The following is a 27560-nucleotide window of genomic DNA, read 5'->3' as shown; positions in this document are numbered from 1 at the left end:
TCTACCTTCTACATGAAATCTCTCAGAACACATTAATTTTAGTTTCTTTCCTTTGAGAATTCCCTCTGTTTATAACTCCTTTGCATGTACTTTTTTGCTGATCTCCATAAAGTGTCAGTTTAAGATCAGGGAATGGTGTTTTTCCTTTATTTGTTTCTGGAATGTTTATTTAGTACAGTGCCTGGCACATAATAGGCCGTTTAGAAATGTTAGTTTCTGACTGTCACTAGGATACACTCTTCACAACCTTCACTTCCACTATTCTATTTTCAGAAAAAGAAAAGGAAAGGACTCTATCACTCCAAGTTTAAATCTTATTGTATTCTAGTTTCAGATCTCTTATTTGGACTGAAAAACGACACTAAGACCACTAAAGAGCTCTTAACTGACCACTCAGTTAACCAAAGGTGTTTGCCTCACTTTCCCTGAAATGGGGATTTCTCCATGCCGAAATCCCATCTAGACTGGTTCTCCTCCATTGCCCCCTAGAATCTGTAATTCTGACAGAATCTGTCCCTTTCCTCCATTTCTCCGTTTCTCTATCTCTCGGCCAGACTGTTCTTTTTCATTGTTTCTGTATTTTTCTTGTCTCTGTGGCTCTCTGAATCTATCCCTTGTCCCTTGCAGACATAGCCACCACATTACTCACAACATCTGTGGTAGGCTTTGCCAGGCAATGTTGTTCTTGTTGTTTCTTCCCTAATTTTTCGAAGACCTTCCACACAAGCTCTAAATATGGCCCTTTTTGGTAATTTTAACATATCTCATGAGTCCCAAAGATTATTTCAATGTAAATAGTAGATGGTTCTTAAATCTAACAGTCTAGATTTAACCTCTTCCAAACTCCAATCTATATTTGTTTTTATTTATTTAGAAATGCTTACTGTACAAAATTTCTTCCTGGACTTCCCCACGGTATCTTAAAGGTAACATGTCCAAAACTGAGCTCATTTCCTCTGAGGTTCAATCCTCCTCTAAGCTTGTCTATTTCTTCCCATGGAACCATTTCCCTTCAGATCATCCAGATTCACGTCCTTGGAGTCATCCTTGACTTTTCCCTTCCCTCATTTCCTATGGAACCAATAATTTACCATTGTATGGATGGAGGAACTCCTGTCCAAATTCACATTCAAAGTCTTCTAATAACTTGACTAGACTTTGGCAATAGTCTCATAATTATCTCCTCCCTTTTTCCCCCCCTCCCCACTTCATTCTCCTTGCCAACTTATTGTATTTATCGCCGCTTTATGGATATTCCTAAAACACAGACTTCAACATGTGATGAATTATATGTCACTTCTCTTACACACACATACCCACACTCGCTCTAAGAAAAATATCATTCAGTGACCTCTAGGAGCTCCATATGGATGCTAAGATAAAATACTGAATCCTTAGCCTGACACTGAAGTTCCTTCCCAGAATGTCTTTCATCTCTCTTTCTGGTTTATTTTTCTATTCCTCCCACACTAGTTTGCTTATTCCTTCGGGATCACATTCATACCTGGGCTTCTCGGGCATAGCATAAGTAGTTCCCATCTAGAATCGAGGGTTTCTGGATCTCACTCTCTCCCGGACTCGGATAGGAAAAGATCCCTATTAGTCCTTTAAAGCTCAACTCAGGTGTGACTTACTTGCTACAAAGCACCACTTCTAGTTTTAGAGCTGGAAGTTTTAGAAGCCAAATCATCACTTCCCCTCATCTCCTCACTTTGGAATAGGGAAAGTGAAACATGTCAAGTGTAATTACCCAGATTTACTTAAGCACCTAGTAAGCATCTGAGATTGGATTGGACTCCGATACTTCCAGATTCAATTCAACAGCCTATTTGGAGAGTCTCGTTGTTGTCTCATCTCCCCATCTCCTCCCAATCCGAAACCTACACTACTCCGCTCGTTTCTTATCACTTTCTCCCTCTTTAGATTATCTCATCTTACTTTTACAAATTCTTCCCTTTCGTGTATTCCTATAGTTTGTGTAATAAAAGGGCATTAGACAATCGGTGCAGGGAGCAGCGTGCTCTGGGGGTGGAAGGAGGAAGAGGGGGCTCGGGCCAAGTGAGAGTGGTTTCTTGTGTGTGCGCATCGGCACCGCAGTGGGGTGTTTGCCTGGAGAAGTGGGCGGGAAGGGGCTTGTGTATGAAAGGGTATGAAAGGACTTACTTGGACATTGCTGATGCTGAGGTGAGGAGTGCATGGAAAAGCGTTGTCTTGTTGGGAGAGATTGGATTTAAGTGAAGCAGTGCTGTGAAAAGCCATCAGTCTCACTGTCAGAGACATCCGGGTCCAGTGGCAAGATACAGATTAAGATGATTGGAGATGGTCCTGGGGGGAAATGAAGATCTGAACGCCTGGTAATTTTGAAGTTGACTGCAGGAGAAGAAAGGGAGGGGAAGCAGTGAGAGTGAAGTCAGGATGGCCGAGCGGTCTAAGGCGCTGCGTTCAGGTCGCAGTCTCCCCTGGAGGCGTGGGTTCGAATCCCACTCCTGACATTTCCTTATGGTAACCTCAGGTCCTTCTGAGCGCCGTACTACATATTAGTACCGACGTGAACGTTTTGCCACAGAGCAGATTGGAAGAGAAATGCATGTTCTTCTGAATGGATGTCCATCAGTTGGAGAATGGCTGAATAAATTGTGGTATATGAATATTGTGGAATATTACTGTTCTGTAAGAAATGACCAACAGGATGATTGCAGAAAGGCCTGGAGAGACTTACATGAACTGATGCTGAGTGAAATGAGCAGGACCAGGAGATCATTATATACTTCAACAACAATACTATATGATGACCAGTTCTGATGGACCTGGCCATCCTCAGCAACGAGATCAACCAAATCATTTCCAATGGAGCAGTAATGAACTGAACCAGCTGCGCCCAGAGAAAGAACTCTGGGAGATGACTAAAAACCATTACATTGAATTCCCAATCCCTATAGTTATGCACACCTGCATTTTTGATTTCCTTCACAAGCTAATTGTACAATATCTCAGAGTCTGATTCTTTTTGTACAGCAAAATAACGTTTTGGTCATGTATACTTATTGTGTATCTAATTTATATTTTAATATATTTAATATCTACTGATCATCCTGCCATCTAGGGGAGGGGGTGGGGAGGTAAGAGGTGAAATTGGAACAAGAGGTTTGGCAATTGTTAATGCTGTAAAGTTACCCATGCATATATCCTGTAAATAAAAGGCTATTAAATAAAAAAAAAAATAAAATAAAATAAAAAAAAGAGAGAAATGCATGTTCTTTGCAATTACAATAAAGTTTCATACATTTACCTTCCGAGCATTTGCTCGACCTTCTCCGGGGAAGTATCAGAAGGAGAACAAGGAAGGGGAAGAGTACGTAGGAGAAAGACAAGAGGAAAAATTTAGGGGAGAGAAAGACGAGGATTCGAGGAAGAATGGAAACATTTCTAGATTAGAATGAACACATCCTACTTTCGGTTTTGGGAGCCAAGTTTGTGACATTAAAAATATATTCATTCAGATCAAAGGCAGAGTGAAAGGAATATTGCTTCAGTATTTGCATGGGTGGTTCAGTGGTAGAATTCTCGCCTGCCACGCGGGAGGCCCGGGTTCGATTCCCGGCCCATGCAAAGATGTCTTTTTAAAAGTACTCCTTCTCTTAACTACGTTTTGGGTCGTTAAGCATGGACTCTTGCATTCCTGGAATACAGCACTCTCTCATGCAAACCAGCTCCCACACCTTGACTCTCCAGCCTGTGTTACCCATCCCTTACTCACTTTAAGAAGCCAGAGGAGAATTTGGCTCTTGGTCCCTAGGCCAGAAGAGAAAGCGGTCCCGGTTCAAGATAGTCCTATAATTTCTAGGGCATCTAAATGCCAAGGTCTCTGGCGAAAATATATGTTTGCCCACAGTGCTCGGCCTTCAAGCTTCCTCACCTGAGGCAATTTCTCTCCCCGCAGTCTGTGGGTCAAGTTTTGCAGAGTGAAGTTGAGTGGAACGGATGCCTGCGACGGGCACCACTTAACTGCACTTTTCCATGTATTCTCGTGCATTGGGGGCTGCGCCGGGGAAATGAAGTAGTACTATAGGGGAGCTGGAGAAGGAAACCATTTTCAGGCCTGAAGCCGAGAAGGGAAGGTCCTTCCTCCTCTTGGCCAAAAGTTTCTTTCCCTGACCGGGAATCGAACCCGGGCCGCGGCGGTGAGAGCGCCGAATCCTAACCACTAGACCACCAGGGAACACTTACACAAATTTCCACCTTTTCTAGGAAGTCCAATACTCACTTCCTATAAACCTCGTTGAGGTTTTTTCACATGCATTGGATCCAAATTTAGCCTCTCAGACCCCTGACACTCGTCACTCCACCTGCACTGCCAACGGACCCAACTTCTCCCTCTGTCTCTCTCCCACACGGTGGTCCATTCCCCTAAATGCTGCCATCCTATCACCTCGCCTAAACAAATAAGAACAATACAAATTCGGAGCCTCAATACCTACGTCTCTTGCCATCTTTCCCAGACTGAACCTCCCTTCGTTCCACACTTTGCCGCCTGCCACTCTTACATATTTCATTCATCGGGTCACCTCAGCTGCCTTTTTGCTTCATGCTTTCTCTCTTCAGGACTTTTGCGGATACTCCGGTGCATTTGCCCAGACTCTTCCTCTGCTCTGTTCTGGCTTTTTCTCTTCTTTTCTAGTCAGTATCAACTCCATCAATATGGCAGGAGTTATTCAGAGAGAACTTGGTTTTGCGCTAAGCGCTAGAAGGAGGGAGGAGAGGAGTCCTGCTCTCCTGGATGTGTTCAACCATGGGAGAATCCATCTTCAAACCCTCTAAGTTTTGTACTGTTTGTTTTCCATCTTAGAGCGTGTGCAATTATAAATACGAACTCCCTGCGGGGCAGCGTGAAGAGCTCAGGCAAAGCCCCTATCCTGTCCCTATTAGATCTTCTTGAAGCCAAAATCCCATAGAATCTTAATCTTACCACATCCAAAACTGATGTCATGATTCATCTCCCCAAATCTTTTCCTTTCCCTAACTCTAGAGCGTACCTCTAATTTCCCAGATGTTCCCAATCTGGTAACTAGGTGATTGTTGAGATACGGGAACCACCTGACAGTAGCTGCTGGAGGTCTAATTGAGACCAGTAGAATGGATCTCTTCATGTGAGAGAATGATGATGATACAAGGAGACTGAGAGGCAATTGTGTTGTTTGACCTCTCCACTGAGAGGCAGTCTTCTTCCCTCTGCCTCCAATTTATTTCATTCCCAATCCACAAGGAACATCTGCATTAGCAAAGGCTGCTTAGCAACTCCCTTTGTGTTATGATTCACAGCTGTGGAGGGTCTTGGAGAATTGACCTGCCCCCTCACTTAGGCATGGTTCTTAACAGGTGATATCCTAGATTCTTCACTATGACTTCCAATTTTATCCACCTCTTCCAGGGTGAATCAATTGTTCAATGAAATCAATTCTACCTTCCTAATATTTCCCCTATTTGTCTGTTAATTGGTTTCGCTGATTTAATTCTTTCTCCACTTCAATTCAGCTTCCTCTAAGCTTTTGAACTGATTTATCTAACGCCAACGTCTGATAATATCCTACTCTGTTCTTTCAGAAAACTCCAGGGGTTACTCGAGTATCATATATACTTAACAATCCTCTTTTTAAAAGCCCTTTTTAACCCGGTAAACCTTACCCCCCTTCCACATATTCATCTTTCTTACTCTCAACTTTTTCACTAGGAGTCATCCATACCTGGAACTTTGTCTCACAGCTTCCCGTGATGACTGCTGTTTTATAAAAAGCTGTTGTCATTCCCACTCCTTAATTTTAGGCCTGGGGACTCTCTCTGAGACTACCACCACCTCTCCCTTCCTCCTTCCTTCCCCCCCCCCACCTTGATCATATGGGGTTCTTTGCAGATAGTCTTTTGCTTTGGACGGAAGCCGAAACTGATTGTCTCTACCCCCCACTCCCGCGTTCTCCCCCGTCCTCCTAGTCCTTTCTTGTATACAGAGCGCTTGACACTGCCTGGCATATTGCAGTAATGAGTTAGTAAATGCTTGTTGATTTATTGACTATTCCCAACTGCCATTTCCACAATCAAAAAAGAAAAGTGCTGTTTATAAACTAGGATACTTTCAAACATTTGATAGCTTTCCCCTTATCCATGCCTCTGATCTCTTGGGAAATAAAACGGATATGCTTGATATGGAGCAGACGGTGTAATTCTGCCTCCGGAGTTTTTGTTGGATTCTCCTAAGCAAATGAGATTGAACCATCGTTTTGGTAGTCCCTCTTAATTTCTCACGAAAATCTAAAAAGCAGGGAGGATCTGTGTGATGGTGAAAACCCCTCCTCCCACTCCCTCTTGATTCCATACTCATTTCCACTTCTTTTTTCTTCCTTGTCTTGACCCTAAAATTGAACAGTTCAGAATATTCCACCAACTGCCTTTAAATCATTCTCCTCTCCTGCTCCGCTTCCTCTCCCATCTCCCCACACCACTCGCTTCCCTTCCCACATTCTCCATTGCTGTCACACTGGCTTCCTAGTGTCCCCGTGGATCACATTCAAAGCTGGCCCTCTCAAACATAACGTAAATGATTCCCACCTGAAGTCTTCCGTGTCTGAGTAGTACTCCCTCTTGTTTCAGATGGGAAGAATCCCAAGGTACCTTCACTGCTCAGCTCAGAAGCCACTTGCTTGCTCCAATCTTAAATGTAGTGTTGGAAACCTTTTTAGACCGAAAGGATTCTCACTTCTCTCAACTTATTACATGATTTTGGAAATAAGGAAAACTTTTTTTTTTTTTTTTTTTACTTTTTTAGAAATTACCTCGGCTATTAAATGCCGGAAGAAAGATTTAAATTCAGTGGCATATCTAGGACTGTAACTCTCTGCGTCTTTTCTGCGATCCCCCACCCTCGGCCCACCCCAGATTTTTCCCAGCACTTTCCAGGTTTTTTTGCACATATTTTGCATTTATTCAGTCCGGAACATTCTGTTGCATTACAAGGACACAAAAAGGCTTTCATAAGTGATATTTCCTTTAGACCCGTCATATCTCTATCATACACACTTGACAAAAAGATGTAGAATAGGAGAACCCTGTGTTCAAATTGTTTGTTGAATCTTACAACAAGAACCACAATAACTGCCACATATCAAAAACATTTGGTTTGGTGTGACTGTTAACAAGTGTCTTTCTCCAAGGTTGTCTTCCCTGATTAACTCCAAATTCTAAAAAGATATTTGGAAGAAGTAGCAACGAAAAACCCTTTGATTATCACTCCTCAGATCTCACTTGTGCTTAATTGTTTGCATATTGTCTCCCTTATTAGAATGTTAGCTGCTTGAGAGCGGAGGCTTCCCCCCCTTTTCTTATACATTCTAGGCACAAATCTATTGATTGATTAACAGACTGACATCCCCCCCCCCAAAAAAAATGGATTAATCGGATCCTTTTTGTGCCAAGTGAGTGTGTAACACATCAAACGTGGACATACATAAATGAAAAAAAGCATTCACATTTTTTCCCTTTCATTTGTTTTATTGTTAATTGCACTGAAAAGGACAAGGAGTGAGATCCAGGAGAGAAAAATGCGAGAAATCCCAGATCCACAGGAATTCTTATTGACATCTTATTGGAGAAGAGGGACAGGAATAGGCAGACCAGGATCTCTATCTTTGGAGGGAAAGTTCTGATGAGTGAGATCCCAGATCCTTTGTTGCGTGTAAGTATGTATTCTATGCCATGCAGCCCTCCAGCATGAAATTGCCCTGAGCTGGAAGGTCACTATTTTCTGTTTGTCTTTGAAAGAAGCTGACACCTTCGTATCTTACAAAGATCAGGCTCCCGGTTTCACCACAAGGGAAGTGAACTGAGGTGGAGTTTTGGGCTCGAAACGCAGCATCCGGCCTGTGAACCGGAAAGATCGAGAGGATTGTTGTTGGTACTCGAAGAGGACCAAAATGACATCACTATGTTAGAGTCCACGGGAAAGATCCGGAGGATTAAAGGCAGTTCGCAAGCCCGGGAGCTACCAGGGAGGAGAGAAATCAAGAAGGGGACAGGTCCGGAGGCCGGCGCAGAGGAGTCATTCATAACTACGAGTTAGAGCTAAGGCTATGTGGTAAGAAAAAGAGTAGGCTAAAAAGAATTGCGTTGGCCGGGAATCGAACCCGGGTCAACTGCTTGGAAGGCAGCTATGCTCACCACTATACCACCAACGCAGATGTCTAATTCCCTTTCCTTGTCATAGCTCTGGGAAAATCAAGGCTACTACGAGGCTGATCCGCCAGGATGGTTCAGCACTAGAGGCCCGCCCCCTTCCCAGAGGCTGGCTCGCTGCTTACTTGAGGGAGGCTAGTTCAGAGCTCCTCCTAGCTCTAAGCAGCTGCTCTCCTTGCCACAGTCTTCAACCCTCGGAAAGGCTTTTGTCACTTTTACCAGGGACTCAGCCTGTTGCTGCCTCAACTTAGTCACATACCTCAGAACCTCTGTTAACCGTTTCCAGTTACCTATTGGGACCATCCTCCGTAGTTTTTCTGTCTAACAGCGAGTTAAGCTAGCAGCCACCGTGGGTGGTATGGTAGTTAAAAGGAGAACTTCGCACACATCCCATAGGCATGCCCACTTGAGTCCTCCATCTTTTTGAGGGCCAGGGAAAGGAGTGGAATTGATCCAAGAATACTCCCCAAACACAGAGCAAACTGGAGTCTCTTTTGTTCCAAGTCCACAACCGCACTGAGACCAGCCCTTGACTTCTCTGGGTTCCCCTCTTGTCCCGATTCAATCCTCCAAGTTCCTGCAGGTACCTTCGAGGCTTTCCTCTTGTTCTTGCCATGAAGTACTTTTGCTCCTACTTTCTAATCCGGTTGTAACTACACCTGATTCCCTGTGCGTGGGACGGAGCGTTAGGGGGCTGTAGGCGGTGTGCACTACCTGCAGGCTAGAGGACGTGGGGATCAGAGACTTGGCAATGGGGTCAGCCTCTTGGAGTCAGGGGCTGGACTGCCTAGGCCCTGGCCGGGCCTACGCAGCCCTAGTGCCTTTCCGGTTATAGCAGTCGAGTTGTTAGCCCTCCAAAAGCATCTAGGATAGATATCCAGAGAACCCTGACTTCAACCCGGATTTCTTTTAACTTAGAGGTGTGAGGGACACTAGACCAAGGCTATAATACATTAGAAATAAAGACCTTTTACATTTGGAGAAATTTTGGTGGCCTGGAGAAGAGTTGGCTTGGCTGTGCGGTTTGTACACAAATCTCAGTTTTCCACATGACAACCAAAGTTACTACTACACGAAAGGAAGAAGGTGCTGTGTGACTTTATGTCGCCCTTATTCCAGGCTCTGCAAATATACATTTTCCTCTGTAATGCCAGAGAAACTGAGGCAAAACAGAGATTGGTTTTTAATTTTTTAATTGTGGAGAGTTTAGACTAGCCGGTAAATCGGAACTCAAATCATTTTGATTGATTTGGAAGACGTAGCAGAACGTCAAAATCATTTGACGGGAGCAATTTAAGGAAGTTTTAAAGGGTCCTTGGCTAATTAGCGTTTACAAGCAGGATACAGGAGCTGAGAAGGCAATTAGTCTAACATTTTACAGCTGTTGTCTTTACTTTAGAGAAAGAGCTGAGAGAGAGGAGTCAACTAAGTATTTACAGCAGGGGTCCTCAAATTTTTAAAATAGGGGGCCAGTTCACTGTCCCTCAGACTGTTGGAGAGCCGGGCTATAGTAAAAACAAAAACTTTGTTTTGTGGGCCTTTAAATAAAGAAACTTCATAGCCCTGGGTGAGGGGGATCATCGTCCTCAGCTGCCGCATCTGTGGGCAGTAGTTTGAGGACCCCTGACAGCCTTGGATCCCTGCTCAGTTCCTGTCAGAAAAGGGAATAGGACCGTTCTTGAATAGACAGATAGGGACTTCTAATGAGGGCATAGACAGGAAGCGAGATAACATAATTCTACTCCAGGGTAATTTTGGACAAGAATGGAGTCAGAGTGGTCAGTATCTGGATCATTGTTTTTCTTTTCCATCCTTCATTGTGTCATAATGGTATGTAAGACTCCATATCCAGTCTTAATGGCAAAGGGGGGGAAGCATCCAACACCTCTACCTGTGATTCTTTCCTTTAATCTTCTGGGCCCATCATTTCTAAAATTATATAAAGAATTAACTCAAATTTATAAGAATACAAGTCATTTCCCAATTGATAAATGGTCAACGGATATAAGTAGACAATTTTCAGGTGAAGAAATTAAAGCCATTTCTAGTCTTGTGAAAAAATGTTCTAAATCACTATTGATTAGAAAAACGCAAATTAAGACAATTCTGAGATACTACTTCATACTTCTCAGATTGGCTAAGATAACAGGAAAAGACATGGTAAATTTGGGAGGGGATGTGGGGAAAGTAGGACTCCAAAAACTGGTGGAATTGTGAACTGATCCAACCATTCTGGATAGCCCAATGAACTATCATACTGTGCATATCCTTAAATGCAAGCAGTGTCTCTACTGGGTCTGTATCCAAAAGAGATCATAAAGAGAAAAGAATCCATATGTGCAAAAAAATGTTTATAGCAGAAACTCGCAAATATTCTGGCTAAGTCAAGAATGATGTGTGTGGGAAGCTAGCTGCCCGCTCTGTCTTGGTTGAACATCCTACTATTTCAACTATATTCTGCAAGTTTCAGGTCACTCTTTCCTTAAGTAATTTCAATAAGGCGCGGGCGCCATACCAACTCCATCCTACAGTCCTCCACTCTACTTTTGAAAGTTTTTCTCTGGTAGTGGTTCGCAGAGTAGAAATGGAGGGATCTGCTTCTAGGCCCCTCTCGTTCTAAGTTTTGCTTTCGGCTCACAGACGATACGACGCTTGCAAACCCATCCCCCAGTTTGTCTGGGTCTAGTCTATGCAGGTGCCTCCGCAGAGGCTCTCCCGTTTGGGGACACTTTCACTGGCAAAATCCCATTTCGTTTCGGAAGATTGGACGCGGCGTGAGAGCGAATCTCCGGCTCTTTGCGTTTCCGGATCGCGCTCCCCCGCGTTCCCTCCGCAGGCGCCTGTGTCAGTGCCTCTTCACTCTTTCATCCCCAGTCCAGGGTCGGGAAAGTTTTATCTGGGCCCTCAGCAGCGCTTGGGATCTGGATTTTGGAAAGATGGAGGTCCTGGAAAGAGTAGCCTTCGTAGCGTGGGATAGGGGATGCAGCTGGAGAAGGCCACTACAGAGCTGCTGTGCTGGGAGCGGGAAGCGTGGGATGGGTCCGGCTAGTTGAGGGTTCGCTGTGATGCTTGTCTTCCGGACCTTGGGGAGGGAAGGCGCACAGCGCGTGTGGAAGGATGGTTCTGGACATGTGGATTTGCTTGGACAGTGCTCGTGCCAGAGTGAGAAGGCAGGGCATGTGGAAAGTAATGTCTTATTGGGAAAATTGGGGATGAGATGAACCGAGTAATAATGTAGGATCGAGACTACCTTGCATCAGAGATCACTTGAAAAGAGGGAGGGGGTGAAGCTGGAGTGTTATGCAGCTGGCAGACTAGTCTAAGGCACCACAGACAACTCACAGTCCCTCCATTGGGATTGGGGTTCGAATCCCATATCAGAAGAATATTCTGTTCAACTACTGTGGTCTCACGATTCCGCGGCTACCTCAGCGCCCTAAAGAAGGAGAGAAAGGACCAGGCTAGGCCTCGGAGATTCCACTGACGCGATCCACTTGCTCTCAAAGACAGGGACCAAGCTACACTTGTATCTGAAGGCCAGAGTTTTAGATAAGAGAAATGCACATTTGGACATCAACCCTCTACAATACAGTTGACTCAGGTGATTTTTTTTCTCCAACTTTTTTGGAAGAAAAAATGCAAGAGCAGTTGGAGGAGGAGGAGGAAGAGAAATGGAAAGAGTTTGTAGGAGATGGCAAATGAGGAGAAAGAAGAAAAAAAGCTTTAAAAAGAGAAGAAAATCAAAAAGGATGGCGAAAGTTTTAGGTTGTGGTGAATGTATGTTTCCAATTTTTGGCACTAAACCTAACCCGGAATCTCGGAGAATTCAATAAGATCTGGGGCAGAGAGAATATTCTATATCGCATGGGTGGTTCAGTGGTAGAATTCTCGCCTGCCACGCGGGAGGCCCGGGTTCGATTCCCGGCCCATGCATGTGTGCTTTTGAAAGTTCAGTTAACTCTATAACAGACTGGTCTTACGCAGGTAACCCTGACCCTAAATTCTCTCTGGACTCACCTATTGGACTCAGGATAGAGAACTCATTCAACCATCTTTAAACCGTGGCCATCAAAGCTATGCTACCCAAGCTTCATTTCATTAAGGAGACGAGAAAATATGGGTCTCTTGGAGAGAGGAGAGGAGTTAGGAAAGATGCAAGGATGTTCCTGTGGGAAAACCCCACACTGATCCGACGCCAGCCTTTCTTCCCTGCAGTCTATCTCCATCCCCACCCAGAGTTTTTCAAAGGAAAAATGAAGGGGATCATCCTGAGATGGATTTTTTTTCTCCATTTTTTCACCAGGCACCCAGGCTTTAATGCCACCCTAGACTCTTCATTCTTTCTCTCCCTTAATTCCATTCCCTCTCCCTCCTCTAGTCAATCACTTGTCCAGTCAAGTCATTTCTACTTTCCTAACATCTCTTCAATTTACTTGTTTCCATTTTCTCTCCATTGCAATCTAACCTCTCTAATCTGTCAAATTGATCTTAGACTTAGCTCTATCTTATTCATTCAAATAAATGCTCCGTGATCCCTATTGTTTTGAGGCATGTATGTGCATATATACATATACATACATAAATATCTTTATATATGTGTGTGTATATCTATATCTGTTAGGCTTTAAAGTACTTTATAACCTGACCCCTTCTGCCCTTTTCAGTCTTCTTACACTTCACTCTTCTTTACTTATGAATTTTCTCTTCCAGTCTCTGCCCAGAACTAGACCTCCTCAGCCCTGCCTTCTACCTTTCCTAGCTTTCTTCAAGTCTGTTAAAGTTGCACTTTTTGTAAAAAGCCTTCCCTATTCCTCAATCCCAGTGTCTTTCTTTTGAAACTACCATCTAATATAGCACTTATGCATATATACAGACAGACAGACACACATACATGCATACACACATATGATTGAACAGAGCTGTTCACCAGTAATCTTCTCCCCAGTAGACTGTTTTTTTTTAGCTCCTTTGGAGAAGGGATTGTCTTTTGCCTTATTTTATATCCTCTGGGTTTAGCACATTGCCTAATACAGTGTTCACACAATACAAATTTACTGATTAACTAACAACCAAAAGAATAGATTCAGTAGTCTGTTATGTAAAGGACTAGATTTGCACATAACACACCAAAAAAAAAAAAAAAAAAAGATATGTACAATTTTTTCCTTTATTTTCCCTTTTAATGCACTGAAAATGGACCAGGGCTGGAAAAAAGAAGTGATATTCAGTGACATCTGATATTCTGTCGAAATCTTATTGGAGAAGATGGACAGAAATGCCAAAAGATGAATTTAAGTTGGCTTAAGTTGGATCTCCATCTCTGGGGGGAATGTCTTGATAGATGAAGTTCCAGATCCACTGTAGTGTGTGAGTAAATCAGTCTTCTGCAGGACAAAAGCTTCTTGAAGGTGAAGTTAGGGCTTCTTCTCAGTTTTCCAAAGATGCAGCATTATGGTAAGGAACATTGCACAGATTAAGTAGGCACTCCATTGTAGCTCAACTGAAATGAAGTTTTGAGTTGAAGATCCAGAACCTAGGCAGACAATGGGAAAGAATGAAAGACTGCTAAAGAACAGAGCTACAGGGCTGCTCTCATTTGCTGAGGTGAGGATTACTTAGTAGCTGAAGATGGCCCCTGAGCCAGTTAGCTGGCTGAGGTGGATTGAACCAAAAAAAGCCCCCAGGACCAAAGCCCAATATCGCTTCTGATTTTTGGAAGCCCATGATTCTGGTGGATTGGATTGCCATGGCCCTTGCCTCTGGAGTGTCCTGCCCCAATTCACCTCAATGCTGCCTTTGCCCTCGAGACTGTACTTTTGTTGCTGCCGTGAAGTTCTCTTGAGCCCACTTTCATTGGTTGCATCTGCAAATTGTTGGTGCATGAGTGGGACTGAGTCTGGTGATATATATATATATATATATATATATATATATATACTACATGCAGACAAACTCCTTAGTCCTTCATCATCCTGGTGTACTAGGTTTGGCCACCTCCAGGCCCCCTCTCAGATTAGAGAAGCAAGGGAGTGAACTGACCCTTGGGTTTTTTGCTGAGGTTGGGAACAGGGCCTTGGCTTGCGTTTCCTTTTCAACTGGAGACAAAGAATTGGCAAGAGGGAACTTCGGGGCCACAGCTACAATGGGTGCCAGACAAAAAAGAGCTTTGAGGTTTGGGAGGACAGGCGAACAAAGTTGGCCAGCATGCCAGGCTTCCATAGAGAGTGCGTTTGGTTGGCTATCATGCTGAATGTACCTTTTAGACATTTAATGTTACAAAGGTGTCTTTTGTGACGGGAGAGACCTTGGTGTCCTGGAGCTGTGCTGCTGGCATTGAGAGAGAGAATAGGATCCAGTGTGTGAGGTGTGCAATAAAAAGTGAATGTTCTCTTAAGGGGAATCAAACCCTGGTATCCCGTATGACAGACCAGAGATATTCACTACCACAGGAACAAGGAAAGTGCCAGATGGTGGCATTCTGCAGGCTGCATCCCAGGTTCTGCAAACACAAGCTTTGCTCTGCAGATCTTTCTCTATTTGGGGGTTCTTGGGAACCTTTTCCTTTCCCTATATTGCCTGCCTCAAACCCTCTCACTCTCTCATTCCACCCCATAAGCCACCTTCTTTGTGTGCCTTCTCTAAGACTTACATTGGCTTTCCAGTATTAAAGAGCTGTATTTTGTCAGAGGCTCTTTCTTCATCTATTGAAATAAAAACATGATTTCTTTTGGTTTTATTATTGATATAATCAACTATGTTGATAGTTTTCTAGTATTGAACTAGCCCTGCATTCCTGGCATAAATCCCATCTGGTCATAGAGTATGGTCCTGGTGATATAGTGCATTATCTCCTTGCTAATAATTTATTTAATTTTTTTGCAGAAAATATTTATCAGAAAAAAATGGAGTACAGTTTTCTTTCTCTGATTTGGCTCTTCCTGGTTTGGGTATCAGCACCATATTTGTGTCAGAGAAAGAATTTGGTAGGACTCCTTTTCCCAATTTATATAATATTGGAATTAATCATTCTTTAAATGTGTGGTGGAATAAATTTGTAAATCTATCTGGCCCTGGGGATATAAGATTGTCGATTATAGTTGTAGAAATAACTTTTGTTATTTTAAATTTCATAAATTGAAAAATGCATAATCCCCTACCTTTCATGGGACAAGGTATCTTGCTTTGGAAATCTATCTCTGAAATAAACTACACTTGTCCATTCCCAATGTAAAAATTGCCCTTTGTTATGATTGATTTAAACTATTCTTGCTAATGCTGCAGAATACTGCTGTAGATGCTTTCACATTGTAGAGTATTTACCTGACCAGCCAAAAAGATTATATCTAAGGACTCATACTTACTGATTCCATCCTCACGAACCTACTGAGATTGGTGAGTAATGACTCCTGAGGGTTAACTTCAAATTGAATTCCACCACAGCCCTTTCTTTCCTTTCCAGTTGTCTTCCATTTCACTTCCTTCCACATACCCTGACAATGACGTCCTCCCCCTTGCTGTTGCTCTAAGCAAGCTATTACAACTCTGGGTTCAGCCTTCAGTGGGCCAGAATGAAAGTTCATTACCTTTCGGGTTTGTCTTCCAAAGATGCAGTCCCTTTGCACAGAATAAATACTCACCTATTGTGAAGTTGAAGCAAAATATTGGACAATATCCAGTGTCTATCTAGAAAAAAGGGAAAGATCCACAGGATGAGAGAGGAAGAAAAATATTTAATGTCACAAAGGTGTCTTTTGTGTTGGGAGAGAACTTGGCATCCCGGAGCCAAGGGGAACATGTTCAATGACTGCCAAGGAAGTGAGAAATCAATAGACACGTTGCAATATAGAGACACGTTGGGGCAGGAGAATAGCACAGAAAAAAGTTGTTGCGTTGGCCGGGAATCGAACCCGGGTCAACTGCTTGGAAGGCAGCTATGCTCACCACTATACCACCAACGCAGCTGTTAACAGTTGCTGTCCCAAAGCCTAGTGAGAGCATCTCAAGTTCCCTGGCCGATGCTGCAGCTGGGACCAGTACTAGAACTCTGTTCGGAATTGTACTCTCTGGCAGGCTGGCTAGCTCCTCACGTGAGCCAAGACCAGCCTAAAATCCCCCAGGTCTCTTTCCTTTCCCGAAGCCTCCAGCCCTCACATGGCTCCTGCCATATCTGCCGAGACCTAGTGCGCGCTGCACGAACTCAGCCGCTTTCCTCATGTCCCCGGTCTTTCAGCGCCTCTGCATCGCTGGGGGGTGCTTTACGTCGGCAAAGTAGGTCAAGGCTACTTAGCTAACCAAACGAAGACTTGTTGGTAGACTAACCACCATCAAATGCACATGCCCAAGTGGTCTCTGCGTCTCTTAGACATTAAAACCCGAGACATGGGTTCCCTTTTTCTCCCGATCCCTAGCCTACAGAAAAGGAAAACAGGCTACTTAGTACCAAAATGGCTGCACCATAGACGCAACCCGCTGGCAGGCCAGCCTGAGTCCGTCAGCTTTGAAGGATTGGCGATGGAACAAGTGCGTTAGACTGAGCTACACTCAGTTTAGGTATTCAGGACCAAAACCCAAAACGGCGCTTGAATCGAATTATGACCTCCGTGGATTGGTTTGCCCTTCGTGTGTCTTGTCCCAGTCCTCTACGTCTCTGGCAGCTCTCTCAAGGCTCTCTCCTCTTCCCTGCCACGGAGTTTTCTTTTTTCACTTTCTGGTTATTGAATTATATTCTTGCATGTTAGCATATGAATGGGACCGAGTGTTTGGATAGGCTGCGAACCACCTGCAGGCAAGGGGACTGGGTAGGTGAGCCCTTTGGAAGCGGGGCGACTGGGCAATCCTAGACCCTTCTCCGGCTCTAGCCGGCAGCTGTGAGCGGCCCACAAGCCTTTTCTGTGAACGTCAAGAGCCAAGTTCTGTCTTTTGCTTTGTTTTCCTTTTCTGTGGAAGGCTAGGGATCGGGCGAAAAAGGGAACCCACGTCTGGGGCTTTAATGTCTAAGAGACACAGAGGCTCTTGGGCATCTGCAGCTGACGGTGGTTAATCTACCAACAATTCTTCTTTTGGTTAGCTAAATACCACAGGAGATGCTGCGGGTGACTCTTGCTCCCCCAGAGCCACAATGACATCTTTTGCATTCGGAGATGGATGGGGGAAGGGAATTTTGAGCTGGACCAGAGAGGTGCTAAAGACGTCCCTTGCTCCCAAAGAGGGCCGAGAGCCTGGAGGGAAGGGGTGTGTTTGTGTCCGGCAAAGAAAGAGCTAGGTAGGTGGACTGACGTTGTGTATTCAAAAAAGTTGAGACTCCTCCCCGTCGGGGAATCGAACCCCGGTCTCCCGCGTGACAGGCGGGGATACTCACCACTATACTAACGAGGAATGAGTTGACACTTTTTGCTTTTTCAGCGCCCCAGAAATACAAGACACCGACACAAAGTGATTACTTCCCCTCCCCACCTCCTAGCAATTGTATGCTTGCCAAAAAGAAATATTTTATAGAGAACTCACACAGAGCAAGTACTCACAAGATGGTCAGAAAAAGCGATACAAGGGCACTGAAGAACTTTAGAATCCATTGTTTGACATGGGAGACACTGGCACAGGATCGCCTTGTCCTGGCGTGCGCTCAGAAGAGAAGGTGCTCTATGAGCAAAACAATTCATTTAGCCCAAAGCAAACGCGAGATGCGTAAAATTAGAAAACCTGCTCCAAATGTTTATAGGGATTATTTGTGTCTGATCTGTGGAGAACATTCCGAGGTCGAACTGGTCTAATCAGCCACAGTTGGACCCTTAAGTGGACTCTAACATAGTGATGTCATTTTGGTCCTCTTCGCCAATGAAGCACAACAACTAAAGAGACCCAGATCCCTTCCCCTTTTCTCTTCCATGTCAGCGTCAACTTTGGAGTTATTTAAGGCCCCACGGTTTCCATCCTTCCCAAACCTGGAAGACCCCTTTCCTCAGCCATCTCAGCTACCCGCCTCAAACCCCTCTCAAACTTAACCTTTCCAGAGACCATGGACCTATTAGTCATTGCTGGGCTCTTAGCAACAAGCTCTCGGGACTTGTCTTTAAAAAGAGGAAGGTCCAGGAATGATCTCATACTTTCTTTCCTCTCATGTCCTCTCGAACCTCCAACCTTTTCCATCATTAAACACGGATTTCCAAAGGATGGGATTATTTACGGTGCCTTCATGTGAGTGGTTATTTGATCTCTTTAAAGGTTTGTTGGAACCTTCTCAGGAAACATTTTTGAATGTCTAAAATGAAATCCAAAAAATTAGCCACGAAACAAATTTTTATTGAAATAGAGCTATTAACATATTAAAAAATATATAGAAACCAAGTTCATGAACTCAAATTAAAATCCTTATTTTTTCTCCATCGGAGGGGTATGTGTGCATGTGTGCTCTCTTTCAGAGTCCAAGGGAGAGACAAGAAGTGGGGAGGGAAGAGGAGAGAGTAGAAAAAAGGAGAAGGTGAAACAATGGGTGGAAGAGTAGTGGGACCAAGGCGGCTGAGGAAATATAACTCAGAAAGATGGAACTGTGAGGAAGCAGATCTGGAAGATTATTTGGGGGTGGATATGATGTGGTAAGGGTAGCAATACCTACTTGGAAATAAACATGACAATTTCACAATGGCCATTCTCTTTGCCAAAAGGAAGGTTTATTTAAAAGAAGAGGTTAAAGTAAAAAATAAGTGGTAAAATAGGCACCAGAAGTGGCAAATTTGAAAGAGTTGGGAGAACATATAATTAGCAAGGAAAAAACTAGAGTTCCCAGGGGAACTCACAATTAATCAGGAAAAAGGAAATACTCCATGAGGTGGAAGTAAGCGGGTGACCGCCAGGTGAGAGCCATAGAGGAGTTTAGCAGACTAATCAGATTAGCTGGGTACTGAGAATCGCGCTTTGGGAAAGCACTATGAAGGAGAGTACCCCATGGTGGGTTTAGTCCTGAAAAGAATTTAGCAAAGCTCTTCATCATAAACAGGTCTTTTATAAGAAAAATACAGCCTTTATGGTTTCCCAGGAGAGAACTCAGAAGAAGGATCAAAGAAAGAGGAAGTGCCGGGGAACTCAGAGGTAGGTGATTATGATGGAACCAGATGGAATGCACTTGGCAGACCAGGTCCCAGCCCTGTCTAAAGATATGCTAATCAATATTTCAAAGGTTGTTTAAAGATCCACAGAGATTTGAGGGATAGAAAAGAGTTCCAACCTCACATCATTCTGTATAATCAGAATAGTCTGGGAATTGATTATATTTGATAACTGGGTGGGCTTCTTCCTAAAAGGGGAAGATAGCGCAATCTGATAGATGGTGGATTGAGAAGGCAGAGCATTTGTAGGATCTGGAACCTTATATGCTCCTCCATTAAGCAGCCTCTTTCCTTCCTGGTCAACTTTCATTTTCACTGAAAGGTTGAGTTGGTCCTTAGGCAATACCTTTCTCCCTCTTGTCCACTCATTTTGGGACACTCTTCCCCAGCATTTTATCAGGTGGAAATTCTCTCAATGCTTGTAGGCCTCAGAGTCTCTCTCTCTCTCTCTTTTTTAAACCTTACAATCCACACAATACTTGTACACTTATTCTCTGGTTTGTCTGGGTTGCATCTAGACAGAAGTCTCTGCAGGCACCCTTCTGCTTTGGGATGCATTCCATGGCAAATTGTTTTCCCAAGGAGATGGGACCCTGCCTGAGACTTTCTACCCTTTTGTTCTCTGCCCCAGTGTTGGGTGAGTCATTGAGGAGCTATGTAAGTTCTTGAGCAGTATTGAACAGTAAGTTCTTCAGATGGGCTGGAAAGAGACAGGTTCTAAAAGGATTAGCCTAGTGGTTGAGTCTCAGCTGTTCCCTAAAGAGAGAGGAAAGGTCTGGGATGCACTTGTGGAAAGCCACAGATGCTGCGTGCAGGGAGTGGAAAGAGTGGGATCTGAGATGGTAATTGGGGAAAGATGAGGGTGGTTTATTTTTATGGTTTTGGGAAGAGTAGTAGGATGTTTCTGCACTGAGAATTCAGCAGGCAGGCACTCAGCATGTGTGAAAGTGCCTTCTAGGGAGACAGCAATAATTTTAAGGTCCCCTGACCTTGGGGTCCTTCTGTATTAACAGTCTGTTAGTGATTCTAAATCTCCTGGCTTTGGAATTGTGATCCTGAGGCCCTCTGATCTAAAAATGCTATTGTTTTGTCAATGATTGTAAAAGTCTTCTGGCCTGGGAATATTCTTATATTTCTTCCCTTAAACTTTAGGGAAGATTGATTAGTGATCCCAAGACTCTCAAACCTTAGGATGCTCTTGTTTTATCTTATCTGTCAATGATTCTAAAGTTTTTTGATTTTAGAATGGTCCTAGGTCTGCTGGTCAGTAATAGCCAAATTCCTGAGACCACTCCTCAGTCCTACCTCTGGGCCATAAAATTAGCATATCAGTGACATGATTAGATAAATTTGTATCCTTGCTCCAGGTTTTTTGCTAAAATCTTTGCACTTTAGCCTGCTTCAATTGGTGTTACAATTATAATGAACTTTGTCCCTTGATTGGATATGGGATCAAGTCTGCAAATTCTTTTGAGATACCTTGTGACACCGGTCTGTGACCAGAACAAGAGTAATCTATTCGCCCAGATCCTGGACTCAAATTCTACTCCCATCTTTCCAACTCACAGTCCTTTTTAGGCCACAATTGGATAAGCTTGTGTTTGTATGAGGGATGTGTGGAGGATCCTTATTGGATTTTTTCCGGAGGGTAGATTGGAAGAAAAAAGTATCCGGCCTTTTCCCACCCTCCTCAACAATACAACTTTCAGATACCTACCTTGAGATCATTTAGATGTACGAGCATCTAGTAGGAGGAGGAGAATTTAGGGGAAGGATTGGGGAGAAAGCCCAAAGCAGAAAGTAAAAAATTTAGGTAAGATTCTTCAAGTATGGTATAAAATTGAAGGTGCAGATCTTGACTCACCAGGCTGTATTTTAAGAAATAAGAAACAGAAAAGAAAGGCTCATTTCTATACTACTTGTTTTATCTTGCTTGGCTGGTTCAGTGGTATCATTCTTTCCTGCCAGGCAGGAGGACGCTGGTTCGATTCCTGCTATATGCACATATGCTCTTACGGGAATCTTTTGCTTGAGTACTCTGATTGTGACTTTCCTTTTGGACTCTTTCTCCTTTCAATACTCTGGCAACACCAGGCTAAGATCCCGACTTCTGGTGGATGGTCATCTACAGTTGTCTCTGCATACTTTGTCACCCTGTCCACACTAACAAGATTGTCAGAGAAAATCTTGGATCTTGGGATCTAAGAGGAGCCTCTGTTCTGGCTAGTTTCCAAGGCTTCCTGAAGCCTAGACTTCTGGCAAAATTTGATCTCACCTCATCTCTTCTGTCTCCAACTATCTACCAGATGCTTCTCTCCCCAGGATGGACAGCAAAGGTTAGCAGAACTGATGATGTTTGAGATAGGAAACATTTCACTCTGCTCTTTTTTTTTTTTTTTTTGTCCCGGGGACATGGCATTTAGGCCTGTACAAATGAAGCAAGACAGTAAGTGGGCAGCATTTGGGGACCATTTGTAGCTGGGACTAGGTAGTAGAGCTGAGAAGAACAGATGCTCTTTTTGGTATTGATGGTTGCCAGTTGAGGGGCCTTTTCTGAACTGGAGTCAAAACTGGTCACTGAGATGAATAGTTCTCAAGCTTAACCACCAGACCATTAAGGAGCATGTCTTTAGCTTCTGGCTTTCCTTATTCAGTACAGTATAACATTTACACCCCTCCAGTATCCTCTTCAACCTCTATTAGAGACCCATTAGACCTAAGACAGATCTTTCCTTTCTTCTCCTCAGCATTCTAACTGTACTCCCAAGAGATGCTCATTTACCTTCTCTCACATACATTGTCCTAGATAGTCAGAAAACACTGTTTTGATATTGGGACATATTTCACACCACTTAGTAGTTTTCACAACTTTTGGAAAACTTTAGGAGTATTTTTGAGGTGAAGTGAACCTTGTAATTCTCCATTTCCTAAGTTTTTGGAGATATCCAAGGTAAATGAAGATGAACTGTCATTCTGATAGCCCTTCCAGCTATATACAGAAAAGGAAAAACAGGGAGGGCCTTTTGGGAGACCATGAAAATTTCTAGATTACTTAAAATTCTTCCTCATTCCTACCTTTTAGGTTCCCTTTCCATGCCCTCCCTCCATTTACTTCCATTTCTATATCTTTTTCCTGTCTTGATACCAAGAGTACACAGTTCAAAAGTATGACATCGGTTCCTCTTACATCATTTTCAACCATTCCCCTACTTTCCTTTTCCCCAGTCACTCTTTGCTTTGTCCCAGCCTAGGCTTAGCATATCCTACACCACCACTGCCCCTAAGTCCTCTTACCTTGAAGATACAACCCCTCTCCTTCTTCCTCCTCAAGCATCTTCTTTTCAGACTTTCCTTAAAACTTTCTGTACCCCTGAAGCATCCTTTCTTCCTCTGCAGAACTGTCTGATTTTATGGAGATTACCCTATCAGCCAGCTTCTTCCAATCCCTCATTCCATCCCTAAAAAGCTTCCCTGTTCTGCCTTCTCCCTACTTTATGCCATTTTCCAATTGATGAAGTAGGCCTTCCTACCAACACTCACTCTTTCTCCTGTGCTCTTAATCTCATGCTCTGCTGTTTCCTCTGGAATTTTGTTCCCTCCATCCTTTCCTTTCATCTTTACTCTCTTCAGACACAACTTCTCTTTTATTCAACTTTTGACTTTTCACTGATAGGCCTCTCTCATTATCAAGCAAACTTCTCTTGTCCCTGCCATTCCATCAGTTTATGGAATTATATTTCTTTTTCCTTTCACAGCCAAACTCTTAGATAAGGTGATGCAAGCTAGTTGCCTTTATTTACTGATTTCCCACTCCTGAAACTGATTGCAATCAGATTTCAGACTTTATACTGAAACTGCCCTTTCTATGACAGCCAAGGGCTTTTTAAACTCAGCTGCTTAATCAACTGAGGACATTTGTCTTACTCTCCCTCCAGTGGGGACTTATCTGAATATTGGGCACTACTTCCTTTCTAGACTGGTTTTCCCCTTTGTCTCCTGGGCTCCTGTCATTTTTCTCTGTCAAAATATTAGTCCCTTTCTCTCTGTTTTTCTATGTCTCAATTTGACTCTCTTCTATCTGTCTGTGTGTCTCTGTGTCTATTTCTGTCTCTCTGTGTTGTGATCTGGATCTCTCTTTAACTTCTACTTGCCCCATGTAGGACTCCCTTACCCATAGCCTTTGTAGTAAGCTTTGCCAGGTCTTATTTTTTTCTCCAGCCAGGCCCCTAAGTGTGGGCATCTCATTCTCTCCCCTTCCCTATTCACCCCACACTTAGGCTTTTCCTCCTCATTTACAATTTCTTTGGTGATCTTCTTACATCTTGTGAGTCCCATTATTGTCTCTATGAAGATTTCACATGAATCCTAAATCTAGAAGTGAAGACCTAACTTCCCTGAAATTCCAGTCTCATTTTTTATTTGTTTTGCTTATTAAAACTTACCTGTATACAATCTTTGCCTCTAACCTTCTGCATTGCTGTTGGTGGAAACATTTTCCTTATAGTCATTTGGATTCATATCTGGGTCATCTTTCACCCTTCCCTTTCTTTCAATATCCATGGAGCCAATCAGTTGCTATGTCTTACTTTTATATTTATAACAACTTTTCCTTTCTGTGCCCAGATATAATCCCTGCCTAGAATCATATTCAAGGCCTCCTAATATCTTGGCTGAACAATGGCAGTAGCCTCATAATTGACCCCTCTGCCTACTATCACTTTTCTTTTTTTCTTTTTTTAAATTAAAACTTTTTATTTACAAAACATATGCATGAGTAATTTTCAACATTGACCCTTGCAAAACTTTCTTTTCCAATTTTTTCCCTCCTTCCTTCACCCCCTCCCCTAGATGGCAAGTAGTCCAATACATGTTAAATATGTTAAAATATATGTTAAATCCAATATATGTATATATTTATCGTTATCTTGCTGCACAAGAAAAATCGGATCTAGAAAGAAAAAAAATGAGAAGGAAAACAAAATGCAACAAACATCAATAGAAAGTGTGAAAATGCTATGTTGTGGTCCACACTCAGTTCCCCCAGGCCTCTCTCTGGGTGTAGATGCCTTTCTTCATCACTGAACAATTGGGATTGGTTTGAATCATCTCATTGTTGAAGAGAGCCATGTCCATCCAATATCACTTTTCTCTTCAATTCAGGGCATGAAGAGTTGCTCACGGAGGTTCCTAAATCACATTTCTCACCATTACATACTTCCACCGCTTTTTTGCAAGCACCACACAGGCACACACACACAAGTGGGAATGCACATACCGAACAATTCAATGAATGATCTTCAGGAGTTCCCTATTGATTCTGGAATAAAATAGTTAATCATTTAGCCTAGCATTGAAATCTCTTCCCAGCTGGACTTCCATCTCCCTTTTTAGTTTGATTTTCTATCTTTCTGATTCCTATACCCTCCATTGTTGTCCAACTGCCCAGAGAGGGAGAGAGCATCATCCCGGGGTTGCATGTACAGTTAATGGGAGACAGAGAGGCCCTTGGGCTCCTGAGGTCAGGGAAGGCCCCTCAAATGGGTGATATGAGTAGCTAGTGTGCCAAAACCCTACATTTTGCTAAGCCTCTGTGGAGGTGCTGCAGGCAGGCAGAGAACTCGAGGGGAAATAAGGTGGGTGGAGTGGTGTGAAAAAAAAATTTTTTTTGTGCTCCCCATTTAGGAATCTTGTCCGACAGAGGTGGGGAATACCTCCCCCCCATATATACATATATATGTATGTACGTATGTAAAACAAACACCATATATACTATACTAGCACTATACTAACATGGAAAGAGTTAAACAGTTTCCAGAGTTTCTCAGACCTTTCCACCTTCCTTACAGCAGTAGCCTGACTAGCCCTTCAGCTCGTACACTCCACGCCCGAGCCAACACAACTAAATGTCCATCATGATCCAGGATGCCCATTGTTACCTTGTGAATGTTTTCTTTCCAGACGATTGAAGCTTGATGTGAAGGCGGAGGAGGAAGTGAGGAAAGGGAAGAGTTGGAGAAGTTAGGGGAGGCGGGAGAAAAAAGAGGAGGAGAAAGAGGAGGAAAGGCAGTACAGGGAGTGGTGAATGAGGAAGAGAGCCAGGAGGAAGAAGCTCCTAGAGGCTAGTGTGGAAGTCAGTTGGACGGGCGGGAATATAAGCAGAGTAGATGGTTTCTCCTGGAACCCTTCGGCTTCTTCTAGAAACCAGTTTCTTCTCTGCGGCTCGCTGTCACTTAATGCGTCAGTGTTCTTCCTACCGCACAGTTCTTGATCCCTATCTCTGTAGCTCTCTATCTTTCTCCTCTTTCACTCCTATATCTGCCCCATCTCCCGGCAGTATCTTATCCGAGTCGAAGTATTCTCTGTCCTTAAACCTACTGGTTTAAACCTTTTGTTACAGCTCCCGGAGCCCACGTTACACTAGCCCCTCATTTTCTGGTGGATTCTGGGAGTATCTTGCATGCTAATTTCCCAGAAACCATCCTAATCTGGACCCTCTCCTTGGTGAAGTCCCGTACTTCTCTCTTCAGTGAGAGAAAATCTCGAGTATCTTTCATTGTCTGGGAAGTTCGGCTCAAGCACAATTTGCCTCCCCCTTCACCTCCTGGAGCCTGGCCTTCTGGAGCCCTTGTACTGGTATCCAGCTCTTGTTGATCCAAAGGCTTAGGACAAAGCTAATTTTGTCCTTTTGAATTTTTGCTCTTATGCATCCTGCAGGTGAGAGGAACCCTCGCACAGAAAGGGTGTGCGATCAAATAAAGATTTCTTTTTGCCTTTGGGGACTTAGTGGGGTCTGACTTTCAGGGAAGAAAGGATGAAAGTAAAAAAGAGAACATAACCGAGGGGTCTGGGTGAAGGTAATCGGGAGGCTGCAAAAAAGGTTTCCCTGACCGGGAATCGAACCCGGGCCGCGGCGGTGAAAGCGCCGAATCCTAGCCACTAGACCACCAGGGATTCTGTAGACATACTTCTCCTGCACTGTAATTTCTGCCTTTTGCAATTTTGGACTACTTGAGCTTTCTCAAAGCCTATCTGTTGCCACCGACACAATAACCTCTCACTTTCATTTTCAGCTCTAACTGCACTCTCTCCACTTCCGCCTCTTTCTCAGCTTTCTTAAAAGCTTCAAAGAACTCACCTGGACTGAGCAAAGCAACTAACTTACGCAATAATTCCGACCAGATCATTTTCTCATTTTCTTCTTTTCTCAGCTACTTATCAATGGGCAAGTTCCTTGACCTCTCTCTGCCTCAGTTCCCTCATCTGTAAAGTGGGGATAATGATATCTGGTTTTTTTTTTTTTTTTTGACTTTGCAGATAATGATGGTGGTGATGATGAGTTCTTGCATCAAATCTCTTTTGATTCCACACTTTACTAGTGTTGGGGGGGCCTTCCATATTTAATTTTTTGGATCAACTTTGCTTCACCTTTTCTCCTGTGTCATGTCTTTCTTTTTGCTTGAAAATACTTTGTAGTCATCTTATTTCTTTCAAAATTGTTTCTTTGTATACATTGTCCCCCTAGTTCTGTTTATTCATTTTGAATTAGTTCATATAAGGCTTTGAAGGGTTTTTCCAAAATCATTTCCTTCAGCATTTCTTAGAGAGGCGTTAGTATGCCATCACACACATATACCATAACCTGTGCAGTCATTCTCAGTTAATGGTCACCCCCTCAGTTTCAATTCTTTGCTACCACAAAAAGAACTACTATAAATATTTTTGTGCATAATGGTCATTTTCCTTTTTCTTTGGTCTCTTTGGTATATAAACCAAAGTAGTGATATAGCTGGGTCAAAGGGTATACATTGTTTAATAGTTTTTTGGATATAGTTACAAATTACTTTCCAGAGTGGTTAGAACTATCCATAGTTTATGGGATATGAGTGTGGACCAAAATATAGTATTTCCACTCTTTCTGTTATTGTTTGCTTGCATTTTTGTTTTCCTTCTCAGGTTTTTTTTTCTTTTTTCTTTTTAGATGCAATTTTTCTTGTGCAGCAAGATAACTGTATAAATATGTATACATATATTGTGTTTAACATATACTTTAATATATTTAACATGTATCGGACTACCTGCTATCTAGGGGAGGGGGTGGAGGGGAAAGGAGGGGAAAAGTTGAAACAAAATGTTTTGCAAGGATCAGTGTTGAAAAATTACCCATGCATATGTTTTGTAAATAAAAAGATATAATAATAATAATAATAATAACTATCCATAATTTTACCAACAATTGTA

General features: G+C 43.1%; 8 non-coding genes across 8 annotated transcripts; 3 read left to right on the top strand and 5 right to left on the bottom strand.

Moving 5' to 3' along the window:
* Nucleotides 1-2409: 2409 nt before the first annotated feature.
* Nucleotides 2410-2492, top strand: TRNAL-CAG. Its single transcript has one exon. It is a non-coding gene; the product is annotated as a tRNA-Leu (tRNA).
* A 1046-nt stretch (nt 2493-3538) lies between these two features.
* On the top strand, nt 3539-3609 carry TRNAG-GCC. The gene has a single exon. It is a non-coding gene; the product is annotated as a tRNA-Gly (tRNA).
* A 538-nt stretch (nt 3610-4147) lies between these two features.
* On the bottom strand, nt 4148-4219 carry TRNAE-CUC. Its single transcript has one exon. It is a non-coding gene; the product is annotated as a tRNA-Glu (tRNA).
* A 3931-nt stretch (nt 4220-8150) lies between these two features.
* Nucleotides 8151-8222, bottom strand: TRNAG-UCC. The gene has a single exon. It is a non-coding gene; the product is annotated as a tRNA-Gly (tRNA).
* A 3860-nt stretch (nt 8223-12082) lies between these two features.
* Nucleotides 12083-12153, top strand: TRNAG-GCC. The gene has a single exon. It is a non-coding gene; the product is annotated as a tRNA-Gly (tRNA).
* Nucleotides 12154-16106: 3953 nt separating this feature from the next.
* TRNAG-UCC lies at nt 16107-16178 on the bottom strand. The gene has a single exon. It is a non-coding gene; the product is annotated as a tRNA-Gly (tRNA).
* Nucleotides 16179-17523: 1345 nt separating this feature from the next.
* On the bottom strand, nt 17524-17595 carry TRNAD-GUC. The gene has a single exon. It is a non-coding gene; the product is annotated as a tRNA-Asp (tRNA).
* An 8606-nt stretch (nt 17596-26201) lies between these two features.
* TRNAE-UUC lies at nt 26202-26273 on the bottom strand. Its single transcript has one exon. It is a non-coding gene; the product is annotated as a tRNA-Glu (tRNA).
* Nucleotides 26274-27560: the final 1287 nt, after the last annotated feature.

Source organism: Sarcophilus harrisii, chromosome 4 (assembly GCF_902635505.1).
Source record: "Sarcophilus harrisii chromosome 4, mSarHar1.11, whole genome shotgun sequence".
NCBI classification, from domain to species: Eukaryota; Metazoa; Chordata; class Mammalia; order Dasyuromorphia; family Dasyuridae; genus Sarcophilus; species Sarcophilus harrisii.
Note: the sequence above shows the minus strand (reverse complement) of the source record. Positions and strands in the feature narration are given on the sequence as shown.